The sequence below is a fragment of the Molossus molossus genome, unplaced genomic scaffold (assembly GCF_014108415.1).
Source record: "Molossus molossus isolate mMolMol1 unplaced genomic scaffold, mMolMol1.p scaffold_m16_p_1, whole genome shotgun sequence".
NCBI lineage: Eukaryota > Metazoa > Chordata > Mammalia > Chiroptera > Molossidae > Molossus > Molossus molossus.
The window spans coordinates 89735278-89749570 of NW_023425344.1; the positions used below are offsets into that span (position 1 = coordinate 89735278).

Below are 14293 nucleotides of genomic sequence, written 5' to 3' on the forward strand. Positions count from 1 at the left end.
CTGGCACTAGAACTCTGGGCTAAGAGACCTGGTGTGGGGCTGGGACCCTTTACTCCCCAGGCTGGACCTCTACAGCCAAGATATCCTTCCCAATTTGTATCCACCATACGTGAGTGTGGGACCAGCGTTTACCGTCTTCACCCTCACACTGGTCTTGATGTGGCTTCTTTAACTTCATAGTTATAGAACTTCCATTCAGCCAGATCCAGGCAGTTCTGAGTAATGTTCTGTAGTTTAGTCATGATGTTGATGTGGTTGTGGGAAAAGGCAAGTACCACGTTCATCTACGCCATCATCTTGACCAGGAGTCTATATTCATTTCTTATAAAATTTTTTAATATCTATTTTTCTATCTGTGAAAATTGTGATTTTAGATTGAGATAAAAATATCACTATTTTCATTAAAATTATAAAAAATATTTTTCATAACTTTTCACTTAGCAGCTAAGTTTTCAAGAATGAATTATTGGTGGACTTATTAAACTTCCATTTAATCATGACATTTAGGATCCTACCTATAGGCGAGTAATGTGAAATACCAGGAGGGGAAAAAAGGGTGTAAGATGCTCTAGAACATTTAATGAGAATAAGAGAAATGGGAGTTTATCTTAAATCAAGACATAGGACTAATTTTTAACACAATATTTATAAAAGAATTTACACTAATATTTTGTCATCATTGTGACATAAAACATTTTAAGACTTTTGAGAAAGATATATAACCATATATCCATACCAAACATTACCATCTCCCCACAAAGTTTTTTCATGCCCTTTTGCAGTTTTTCATTCCCTATCCTTCCTTTTCTCACACACATACATACACACACACACACACGCAAACACAATTACAGACTATCTCTCATGATATTGACACAAAAATCCTCAAAAAATATTAACAAACAGAATCAAGCAACATATAAAATGGATAGCACATTATGACCAAGTGGTGACCAGAGTTATACATATGAACATGAATTAAAATTGATTTGACATTCAAAGTAAATTATTGTTACATACCATATTAGTAAAGGGAGAAAAACTCAAAGTTAACCTTAAAAGTCATAGAAAAAGTACTTCACAAAAACTACCACCCTCTCATGAGAAAACCTCTCAGCAAAACAGAAATCCAAGGCAATTTCCTCAACCCGATATACAGCAGACATGAAAACCAACAGCTAACATCATATTTAATGGTAAAAGACTGAACAGACTCCCCTGAAAGAACAAGAATCAGGCAAAGATGTCCCTTCTTCTCACTTGTATTCAACATTAACTGGAAGGTTATAGACAGTAAAATACAGGGGGAAAAAATTAATGGCATCAAGATTGGAAAGTAAGCAGTAAAACTGTCTTTATTCATAGAAGACATGATCTGTATGTAGAAAACCCCAACACCTAACATCTATAAATTGATGGCATTTTTATACACCAATAATGAACTCCCAGAAAGAGAAACTAGAAAAACAATCCCATTTACCACTGCAACAAAAAAACTAAGATATTTAAGAATAAACTTAACCAAGGAGATAAAAGATCTGTACTCGGAAAACTACAGGACATTGAAAAAAAGAGATGAAGGAAGATACAAACAAGTGGAAGCATAAACCATGTTCATGGAATGGAAGAATTAACATAATTAAAATGTCCATACTATCCAATGCAACCTATAGATTCAATGCAATCTCTATTTAAATACCAATAGCATATTTCATAAATCTAGAACAAATACTCCAAAAATGTGTATGAAACCAAAAAAAGACCATAAATAGCCTCAGCAATCTTGAGAAAGAAGAACAAAGTTGGAGGGATCACAATATTGAATATCAGGTTACACTACAAAGCCACTGTAATCTAAACAGTCTGGTACCAACACAAGAACAGGCATATAGATCAATGGAACAGAACAGAGAATCCAGAAATTGACCCAAGACATTATATTCAGCTAATATTTGATAAAGGAGGCAAGAGCATATGATGGAGAAAAGACAGTCTCTTCAATAAATGGTGCTGGAAAAATTAGACAGGTACATGCAAAAAAAAATGAAACTAGACCACCAACTTACACCATACACAAGAATAAACTCAAAATGGATGAAAGACTTAAATGTAAGTCATAAAACCATAAAAATCCTAGGAGAAAACATAGGCAGCAAAATCTTAGACATCACCCATAGAAGAATTTTCACTGATAAGTCGCCTAGGGACTACATGAAACTAAAAAGCTTCTGCACAGCAAAAGAAACCAGAATCAAAGTACAAAGGGAACCCACTGTATGGAAAAACACACTTGCCAATGATACATCTGATAAGGGGTTAATTTCCAAAATATATAAAGAACTCATACAACTGCCCTGGCCGGTTTGGCTCAGCGGTTAGAGGGTTGGCCTGCGGTCTACAGAGACCCAGGTTCGGTTCCCACTAAGGGCATGTACTTCGGCTGCAGTTTGTCCCCGGCCCTGTGCGGGTGGCGGCCACTCGATCTGTCCCTTTCACGTCGATGTTTCTCTCTCTCTCTCTCTTCCTCTCTCTCCCTCCCACTCTATCTGAACAAAATATCGAAAAATGTCCTCAGGTGAGGATAAAAAAAAAAAAGAACTCATACAACTGAACAAAAGGAAGACAATCCAATTAAAAAATTGGCCGAAGACCTGAATAGACACTTCTCTAAAGAGGACATATAAATGACCAAGAGACATATGAAAAAAATGCTCAGTGTCACTAATCATCAGAAAGATGCAAATTAAAACAACAATGAGGTATCAACTCACACGTGCCAGATTGCTACCATCAATAAATCAACAAAAAACAGTGTTGGGGAGGATGTGGAGAAAAGGAAACCCTAGCACACTGCTGGTGAGAATGCAGACTGGTGCAACCACTGTGGAAAGGAGTATGAAGGTTCCTCAAAAAATTAAAAATAATACTGTCATTTGACCCAATGATTCCACTTCTGGGAATATATCCTAAGAATCGCAAAACACCAATCAGAAAGAATATATACACTCCTGTGTTCATAGTAGTGCTATTTACAATAGCTAAGATCTGGAAACAGTCCAAGTGCCTATCAGTAGATGAGGTGATAAAAAAGCTGTGGTACATTTACCCAATGGAATATGATGCAGCTGTGAAAAAGAAGGAACTCTTACCTTTTGAGAGAGCATGCAGGGACCTGGAGATTCTTATGCTAAGCAAAACAAGTCAGTCAGAGAATGATAAATATCACATGATCTCACTTACATGTGAAATTTAATAGACAGAATAAACTGACAAATAAAATAGATCCAGAGGCATGGAAACGTGGAACAGACTGACAAATCTCAGAGGGAAGAGAGGAGGCAGAAAGAGATTAACCAAAGAACTATATGCATATATGTATAACCCGTAGACACAGACAATAGTGCGGTGAAGGCCTGGGAGTGGGGTGGGAGGCAGTTGGAGGAGGGGAATAGGGGAAAAAGAGTTGGGGGGGGGGGTATCTGTAAACCTCTCAACAATAAATAAAAATTTTTAAAAAATAGAATCCCAAGGAACATACCAAAAAATTCCTGAGTTAAGAAATGATTTTAGGCCCTGACTGGTTTGGCTCAGCGGTTAGAGCATCGGCCCTTGGACCAATGAGTCGTGGGTTTGATTCCAGTCAGGGGCATGTACCTCGGTTGCAGTTCAGGCCCTGTTTGGGTCGTCTGGGAGACAACCAATCGATGTGTCTCTCTCACATTGATGATTTTTTTTTCTCTCTCTCTCACTCCTTCCCTCCCTTCCACTCCATCTGAAGATAAATGGAAAAATATCCTTGGGTGAGGATTAAAAACAAAAGAAGAAGAAGAAATGATTTTAGGAAGGTCACAGGATACAAGATAAAGACACAAAATATCTTTATATATACATATACTAGTGCCAAACAATATTGCAATTAGATTTTTTTTTTTAATTCTCACCCGAGGACACTTTCTTGCATTTACCTGCAGATAGAGTGGGAGGGAGAAAAGAAAGGAGAGAGAGAGAGAAAGAGAAAGAGAAAGATCGACGTGAGAGAGACACTTCGACTGGTTGCCACCCATATGACCCCAACCAGGGCCGGGGACAAACTGCAACCAAGGTACATGCCCTTAGTGGGAACCGAACCCGGGTCTCTCCGGTCCACGGGCCGATGCTCCAACCGCTGAGTCAAACTGGTTAGGGTGTAATTAGATTTTTTAAAATTTCATTCACAACAGCATCAAAAAAGATAAAATCCTTAGTAATACATCTACTAAAAATTCAAGGTAATATCTAATAATATCCTAGAAGGCTTTTTAAAAACATTTTTTTGAGAATTAAAAGCTTATTCTAAAATTCATCTGAAAATACAAAAAGCTTAGAATACCCAAAATAATGTGAGAAAGAAGGAGGACTTCGCTATCTAATATCAAAACTTAGCATGAAGTTGCAGTAATCAAGACAGTGGTATCAGCACAGGTATAGGCATGTATATCAATGAAACAGAACTGAATCCAGAAATAAACTCTTACATTTATGGCCCATTTATTTTCGCCAAAGTTCTCAAGGTAATTTAATCAAAAAAAGATCATTGTTTCAACAAATGCTGCTGACCGACTGGATATTCTCTTATCAAAAACAAACAAACAAAATCCACTACTTACCTCACACCATAAAAATGAACTCAAAATGAATCAGAGACCTAAATGAAAGAACTAAAACTATGAAATTTCTAAAACTTCCAAAAGCACAATCCATAAAATAATAATTGATGAACTTCATCAAAATAAAAAAACTCTCAGACTCCAAAGGACACTGTTGCTTTCCTATGAGTAATGTAACAAATCACAAAGTCAGTGGCTTATACCAACACATATTTATTATCTATCTTACAGCTCTGGAGGTCAGAAGTTTAAAATCCAGGTGTTGGCATGACTACATTCCTTCTGGAGGCTTTATGGGAGACTCTCTATTCCTCTGCCTTTTCTAGAGGCGCCTGCACCACCTGCACCCTTGGCTCCTTGCCCCTTCATCTAGCTTTAACGCATAACCCTCCAACCTCTGGTTCCACTGGCTTTTTTCTTTCTTTCTGACTTTGACACTCTTCTTTCTCTTATGAGGACCTCTTCCACCCAACTTTATTGATATATAATTGATGTACATCACTGTATAAGTTTAAGGTATATGTAATTGTTCAACGTACACATAATGTGAAATGGTTACTACAATTAAGTTTAGTTGGAATCCATCATCTAACAGATACATTAAAAAGAAAATGCAGCCCTGGCCGGTGTTGCCCAGTGGTCAGAGCATTGGCCCTCGCACTGAAGGGACTCGGGTTCGATTCCTGGTCAAGGACATGTATCTGGGTTGCAGGTTCGATCCCTGGCCCCACTGGGAGGCAACCAATTGATGTGTCTTTCTCACAGTGATGTTTCTCTCTCTTTCTCTCTCTAAAAATCAATGAAAAAATATCCTCAGGTGAGGATTAACAACAACAACAACAAAAAAAATGTTTTCCCCTTGTGATGAGAACTCTTAGGATTTACTCTTGACTTTCATATGCGTACTCTACAGCAGTGTTCACTACAGTCATCACACTGTACATTACATCCCTAGTACTTAATTTATCTTATAACTGGAAGTTGGTACCTTTTGGCTACCTTTCTCCAATTTTCTGTGCCCCTACCCCCTGGTCTCTGGAAACCACAAATCTAACTCTTTTTCTATGAGGTTTTTGCAACTGTTTTTTTTTTTTTTTTAGATTCCACATATAAGTAAGATCAAACAGTATTTGTCTCTGTCTAAATAAGGACCAGGAGGGGGGTAGGAGTGGGAAGAAGGAGGTCAATGGGGGAAAAAAAGGAGACATCTGTAATACTTTCAATAATAAAAAAAAAAAAAGGACCACTTTGATTACATTGGGTAGACCCAGTTAGTCCAGGATAATTGCCCATCTCAGGATCTTAACTTAATCATATCTGCAAAGTCCCCTTTGCAATGTAAGGTAATCTGTTTATAAGTTCTAGGAAGTAGGACATGAATATCTCTGGAGGGGCCATAATTCTGTTTACCACAGACACATTAAGAAGAAGAAAGACAAACCACAGTTTGCAAACTGTGTATCTGTCTGATAAAGGATTTGTATTCAGATTATATGAAGACTTTTTAACCAGTGAGAAGACAAAGAGCATTTTAAAAATGGGTAAAAATTTGAACAGAAATTTCACCAATGAATATATACAAAGGATTAATAAGCACATAAAAAGATGTTTAGCATTATTAGGTAAATGAAAATTAAAACCACGAGATACCATTTGTGTGCACTAGAATGGCTATAATTAAAAATAAACAATACCAAATGTTGGTGAGAATGTTGAGAAACTGAAATCTTCATACACTGCTGGTGGGAATGTAAAATGGTACAGCAATTATGGGAATCATTCAGCAGTTCTCAAAAGTTAAATATTAAGTTACCATAACTCATTAATTTTACTCCTATGAATCTATCCAAGATAAATGAAATTATAAGTATACACAAAGATATGTACATAAATGTTGATAGCATTATTCATAATAGCAGAAAAACTGGAAACAAGCTAAATATCCAACTAGTGAATAAAGAAAATGTGGTTTATGAGAGGAAACAGTTCAGCAATGAAGGAATGCACGCTACAACTGATAAATGCTACCACATGGAAGATGCTGAAAAACATTATACTAAAGAAGCAAAAGGCAAAATAATCTATTTCATGATTTAATTTGTAGAATCTCTAGAATATTTATAGAGGTATATAAATCAGATCAGTGGCATTCTAGGGCTGGAGTGAGAATGGGGATTAACTGAAAATGGGTACAAGGGAACCTTTTGGGATGATGGAAATGTTCTAAAACTGAATTATGGCAATGACTGCACAATCGATGTATTTTTTAAACATCATTGAATTATACACTTACAATGGGTTAATTTGATGAGATCTAAATTATACTTCAAGAAAGGTATTAAAGAATAAATGCATGTTCTTCAATAGTTTTACCTAATATTCTATGAATATTAACTGCATTAAATTGGTTGATAGCGTTGGTTTGACAACTTTCTTATGATTATTTAAGAAGTATATTTTTTAAATTTCCACTTACTATTCTTGATTTTTCTAATTTTCCCTGTGTATGCCAGTTTCTGCTTTATAAATTATAATGCTCTGTTTTTAGGTATACTGTATAAATATCCATTCTTATGTCTTCCTGGTGACCTGCTCATTTCCCGTTATGCAGTGTTTCTATCGTACATTATTGTCTTGTATTCTACCTTGTCAGATATTAATACAGATGCCTTCACCTTCTTATGCTTTAGGTTTGCACTTATATTCTGTCATCGTTTTATTTTTAACTATTCTTGTTCTTATATTTAAATGTGTCTCGTCTCTTATAGACAACATATAGATGTATCTATTTTCCCTTTTTATCCAGTTGGATGATCTCGATCCTTTAATCGGGTGTTTGGTCCATTTACATCTATTATAATCATTGGTATAAGAGGGTTTAAGGCTAGCCCTGGCCAGTTTGGCTCAGCGGTTAGAGCGTCGGCCTGCGGTCTGGAGAGACCCGGGTTCGGTTCCCGCTAAGGGCACGTACTTCGGTTGCAGTTTGTCCCCGGCCCTGGTTGGTTGTGCGGGTGGCAGCCACTCTGTGTCCCTTCACGTCGATGTTTCTCTTTCTCTCTCCCTTCCTCTCTCTCCCTCCCACTCTATCTGTACAAAAAAAATGGAAAAATATCCTTGGGTGAGGATAAAAAAATAAAAAAATAAAAAATAAGGCTAACATTTTGCTACTTGTTTTCCATTCATTCTTCCTATTTTTTTATCTCTGTTGATTTTTCCTTTTTTTTTTTAATCCTCACCCAAGGACATTTTTGCATTTATCTTCAGATAGAGCAGGAGGGAGAGAGGGAGAGAGAGAGGAAGAAAGAGAGAGAAACACTGACATGACAGAGACACATCGAGTGGCTGCTACCCACACAACCCCAACCAGGGCCGGGAACAAACTGCAACTGAGGTACGTGCTCTTAGCAGGAACTGAACCCGGGACTCTCTGGACCGTGGGCCGACACTCTAACCACTGAGCCAAACCGGCCAGAGCTCCTGACTTCTTTTTTATTAACCACTATTTTGTTGTTGTTAATCCTCACCTGAGGATTTGGAGAGTAGAAGGGAGAGAGGGAGGAGAAAGAAGGAAGAGAGGGAGGTGGGGGCGGGGGAGAGACAGAAACATAGAAGTGAGAGAGACTCATCGACTGGTTGTCTCCCACACATGCCCGGACTGAAGCCTGGGATGAACCTACAACCAAGACACAGTCGTCCCTCGCCACTTCGTGCTTCGACTTTCGTGGCTTCACTCTATCATGGTTTTTTCAAATATATTCATTAAAAAGTTGATCAAGTCAGTGAAAATTATACAGCGCACGCTTGGTTGTCTGAGTCAATTATACACCCCTCTATTACAATTACAATTAAAATTACTATATGTATGGCTTGTAGGCCTATGTATTCAAGCACCTCAGGAATCCTTCAACACCAGGTGCAACCACTCGACTACTCCTTGTGTGTGGACAATAACTTTTTTCCAAAAATCGAGTGTGGTGAAACCAAGCCAATCAGAGTGTGCTTTTCACTGATTGGCTATCCTATCCTCTTCCTATCCTGACCACTGATTGGCTCAGCCTCATTCAAGTTCGTTTCTCTCATACATGCTTCTATATCACTACGCATCGGAAGCATCTTTGCTCTTGTAAGTGTTTGCGATTTCTGAGAACTTTTATTTAAGCCCCACGATGGCTCCTAAATGTGCTCCTTCTTCTAAGCCTTCTGACAATGAAACTAAGCACCGGAGGAAGATGCTTACCATCCGGGAGAAGGTGAAACTCTTGGATATGATCAAAGATGGCAAGAAAATCGTGGAGGTTGCCCACCATTACGACTTGAGTCTACCTTCCGCTCCATCTGTAGAGATGAAAAGAACATCCGTGCAACGGCTACTGTCTCTTTCAACAAGGCAGCAAAGAGCATCGTGACAAGTCGTAACAAGTTCACAGTGAAAACGGAGTCTGCCCTAGATGTTTGGATCGTGACAGCCGCAAGAAAAACATTCCGTTGGATTCGCTGGTCATGTGGGAGAAGGCAAGGCAGCTCTATCAGCGCTTTACGGCAGACGAACCTCAACCAGGACCCCCTTCTGCAACGTTCATGGATTTCACAGTGAGCAAGAGTTGGTTTGAGAAGTTTCAGAAGAGGTATCATCTGAAGAGTGTCATTCTCCACGGAGAAGCTGCCTCTGCTGACCAGCCTGCAGCAGAGGACTGTGCAAACAACATGTTCCAGAAGATCCTTGAGGAGGGTATCATCCAGAACAGGTGTTCAATATGGACAAAACAGGACTGTTCTGGAAAAGAATGCCTTCCTGGACATTCATTTTCAAGGATGAGGCCAAGGTCTGTGGCTTCAAGGTGTATAAGGATCGCATGACTATCGTTATATATGGAAATGCTGAGGGGTTTTTGCTCAAGCCTGCCCTTATCTACAAGGCCAAGAACCCTAGGGCCTTGAAGAACAAAAACAAGAACCTGCTGCCAGTGCATTGGATGCACAACAACAAGGGCTGGGTCATGAAGCAGCTGTCATTGGACTGGTTCCATGAGTGCTTCATCCCCCAAGTCAAGCTGTATCTCGTGGAGAAGGGACTCGAGTTTAATGTCCTTCTCCTCATGGATAATGCTGGAGGTCATACACAAGACCCATCCTACGACAGTGTGCGGATCAAGTTTCTTCCTCCCAACACCACTTCGCTGATCCAGCCCATGGATCACAGCATTATTCGCGCATTCACGCGAAACACCCTGCAGCACGTCGAAGGCATGGACCTTGAGGAGAACGTCTTGCTGAAGGAGTACTGGCAGCAGTATACCATCGCAACCTGTCTGAAGAACATCCAGGTCGCGTTGAAGGACATAAGCACGGAGACTGTGAAGGCCAGCTGGAAGATGTTGTGGCCTGAAATTGCCTACGACTACAGAGGATTCACCCCAGAGGATATAAGCAACTTGGCAGTGGATAAGGCAGTTAGGCGATCCCGAATGCTGGGAGAAGAAGTTTTCGCGGATATGACCCGTGATGATGTGGATGAGATGCTGGAGACACATTCGGATCCCTTAACTGACAAGGATCTGGTAGAGATGACTAAGTCTGCAAGTGAGGAAGAGGAAAAGCAGCCAGAGGTTCCTGGGGGTCAGGAGGAGGAAGCTGGCCTCATACTTGAGCATCTCTCACAAGTCATGAGAATTAATAAGGTAGTACAGGACGTGATTGGTGAATGGGACCCACAAATGATGCGTGCATTGCAGTTCCGGAATGCATCTGATGGAGCGAAAGAACCCTACAAAAGCCTCCTCACGCATATAAAAAGACAGCGCCAGCAACTGCCTATCACGATGCTCTTCAGCCTCGCACCCAAACACCAGCAGCCTACTCCTAGTGCTCCTTCAGCAGAAGACAACGACCCACCTGCTGAAGATACTGTACCACCTGAAGACTCTCCTCCTGAGGTCGTGTCTTCAGAGAAGTAGTGACCTGGCTCTTCTTTGCTGTGCAGTACATCTCTTCATCTTCATTGCTTCCTCATCAAACAAGCTGCATTATTTTCTAAGTTAGTGGTTATGTGTAAGAACTGTGTGTGTATGTAATTAAATGTACAATAATAATAATATATTTGTAACATCTAATATGTCTTTTCTCTTATTTTGTCTAATATATTGGGTAATATGAGTGAAATGGTAACTAAATGGTGTTATTTCATGTCTAGAAGGCTCTAATAATGTTAAAAAACATATTTAGAAGGCCGTAAACAAGTTTTCTATGCTCTAACTGCGAAAATATTCGATTTATAAATAAAGAATCCTACTTCATGGAAATTCACTTATCGCGGTAGAGTCTGGAACTGATTAACTGTGATAAACGAGGGCCGACTGTACATCATACCCTTGATTGGGAATTGAACTCATGACCCTTTGGTGTGCAGGCCACCGCTCTAACCACTGAGCTGCCAGCCAAGGCTAATCACTATTTCTTAAGAGTTCCATTGTATGCCCTGTATTTTTTTTTTTGCATAGTTTTATTTTATTTATTTATTTTTTTTATCCTCACCTGAGGATATTTTTCCATTTTTTTGTACAGATAGAGTGGGAGGGAGAGAGAGACAGAAACATCGACGTGAAGGGACACATCGAGTGGCTGCCACCTGCACGACCAACCAGGGCCGGGGACAAACTGCAACCGAAGTACATGCCCTTAGCGGGAACCGAACCCGGGTCTCTCCGGACCGCAGGCCGACGCTCTAACCGCTGAGCCAAACCGGCCAGGGCTAGTTTTATTTTTTAATTTTATTTTTGTTACAGATGTTTCTCCTTTTTTACCCCATTGACACCCTCATCCCCATCCCTCCCGCCCTGTCCCCGGCTTTGTTGTCCATGTTTACTGGTTATGCATACATGCACATAAGTTCTGTGGTTTATCTCTTCCCACCCCCCACCACCCCCTCTTCTGAGGGTTGTCAGTCTGTATCCTACTTCCGTGTTTCAGGGTCTACCCTATTCCTCAGACTGTTACATTCATTATATTCCATATATATAAGTGAGATTATGTGGTATTTGTCTTTTTCTGCTTGGCTTGTTTAGCTTAGGATAATACTTTCCAAGTCCCTCCATGTCATCTCAAAGGATAAGAGAGCTTTCTTTCTTACAGCTGCATAGTACTCCATTGTGTATATGTACCACTGCTTTTTTATCCATTTGTCTACTGATGGACACTTGGGCTGTTTCCAGATCTTAGCTATTGTAAATAGTGCTGCTATGAACATGGGGGCACATATATTCTTTCTGATGGGTGTTTTAGGCTTCTTAGGGTATATTCCTAGAAGTGGGATCACTGGGTCCAATGGAAGTTCAATTTTTAATTTTTTGAGGTAACACCATATTGTTTTCCATAGTGGTTGCACCAGTCTGCATTCCCACCAGCAGTGCACTAGAGTCCCCTTTTCTCCACACCCTCGCCAACACTTGTTTGATGATTTGTTGATGGCGGCTATTCTAACAGGTGTGAGGTGATACCTCATTGTTGTTTTAATTTGCATCTCTCTGATGATTAGTGATGTTGAGCATTTCTTCATATGTCTCCTGGCCATTTGTATGTCCTGTTTGGAGAGGTGTCTATTCAGCTCCTCTGCCCATTTTTTAATTTGGTTCTTTGTCTTCCTTTTGTTGAGTTGTATGAGTACTCTATATATTTTGGAAATTAACCCTTTATCTGATGTATCATTGGCAATGATGTTCTCCCATACAGTGGGTTGCCTTTCCATTTTGATGGTTGTTTCTTTTGCTGTGTAGAAGCTTTTGAGTTTGATGTAGTCCCATGTCTTCATTTTTTCCTTTGTTTCTGTTGCCTTAGGTGATGTATCAGTGAAAATTCTGCTGCATATGACGTTCGAAATTTTGTGGCCTACATTTTCTTCTAGAATTTTTATGGATTCACGGGTCACATCTATCTCTTCTCGTTTTAGTGGCTGCTCTAGGGCTAACAATATGCATCCTCGATGGGTCTATATTGGGTCAACATTGTAACTGTTTTCTCTTCAAATCTGACACTACACACTTTCTTACTTCACAAACGTAATAACCATACAACAGGGTAATTAGACTCACCTGTCCCTGTCTTTTGTGCAATGTTGTTTTAAAGCAAATTATGAGGAAAAAACATAATTATTTTGTTTGTTCAGCAGTTTATTGTTTCGAGTGTTCTTCCTTTCTGCAGATGTTAAGTGCTCCTCTTGCAGCATTCCCCGTCGGCCCATGTGCCATTGTGAGCATGTCTGCAGTGCAGTTCTGCCGGCACCACGTTCCCTCAGCTTTCCCATCTCATGTCTTCCTTTCCTTTAACATCCTTGCTTATAAAAGATATTTTCACTGGATATGAGTTGACAGATATTTTCCCTTCCTTTTAAACGGATGTTAAAGGTGTCTTTCCACTGTCTCCTGGCTTCTATTATATCTTTGTATCAGTCATTTATTACTCATAATTGTTCTCCAGTATATAATGTATCTGTTTTACTCAAACAACTTTTAAAATTTCCTCTTAATCTCTGGTTTTCAGCACTTTGACTTTTCTGATCTTAGGTTTGATTCTTTTTAGGCTTATCCTGTTTGGGGTTCACTGAATTTCTGAATCTGTATGTAGTTTTAAAACTTCTGGTAGCCACATTATGAAATACATGAATAGGTACAATTAATTTTAATAATCTATTTTAACACAAAACATTCAATATATTGTTCCAACATATAACAACTATAAAAGTTAGTACAATATTTTTCAGGTTGTTTTTTTTTTAAATAAACTCTTCAAAATCTGTATGTATTTCATGCTTATGGCAAATACAATTGAGACCAGAAACAGTGTGTGCTCGACAGGTGATTAGTACACAAAAGGCAAACTTAAGCCACCTTTCATTGGTTTTCTATTGAGTCCTTTTTCTATGGGCACCGCTTATACTTCCTATTTCTCTGCATAGCCACATATTGTTTATTGAGCACTAGATACTGTGGGTGGTATGTTGAGGAAACTCTGAATTCTATAGTCTTCTTCTGAAGCCTTGAATTTTACTTGAGCATTGACTTCAGTTACTGGTTGATCCTCCCAATCTTGGGCAGACTTGGATTACTTTTGCTAGCGGGATCTGTGAAAAGCTTCAGCCCCTTTGTCTTCCCTGAACTTGGACCTCAGCCCTCCTCACCTGGCAGGGTGGCCACACTCGCTCAGACCCCAACGTCTGTGCCACAGTCTGAGCACTTCCTCCAGGTGGAGGACTGAGAACTGCAGGGCTCACCGCGTGAGTTGTTCTGCTCTGGGTTCAGTCTTGCGCTGCTTGAGATCTCCAGTCCACAAACGGTGGTCTCACTGGCTCTGTGCTGTTTTACAGCTGTTTATAGTGCCTAGGTCAGTTCTAAAAGTAAACCTAGAAAACTAAAGGTAAGTTTCATCTGTAGAAGACTGGAAGTGTAATGATCCTAGTAAGATTTTTTCCAGAAACTATGACACTGGTCAGCAACCACACATTTCATGTAGAGAAGATAAACTTCAGGAATATTCCTTGAAGAGCAGTGGACATGAAATGAGTTCTAACAAGTTACCAGCAAACAAAAAAAACAGAAAACCAAAATGAAAGAAAATGAACCTGACCCAAGATTCTGTTCAAGCAAATACGATTATAA

The 14293-nt window shown here is 39.5% G+C and overlaps 1 protein-coding gene across 2 annotated transcripts in view; it reads right to left on the minus strand.

Annotated features, from left to right (window-relative positions):
• Positions 1-14293, minus strand: part of DIP2C (disco interacting protein 2 homolog C) — a 214807-nt gene that overhangs the window by 157305 nt on the left and 43209 nt on the right. The gene's annotated exons all lie outside the window — the stretch shown is intronic.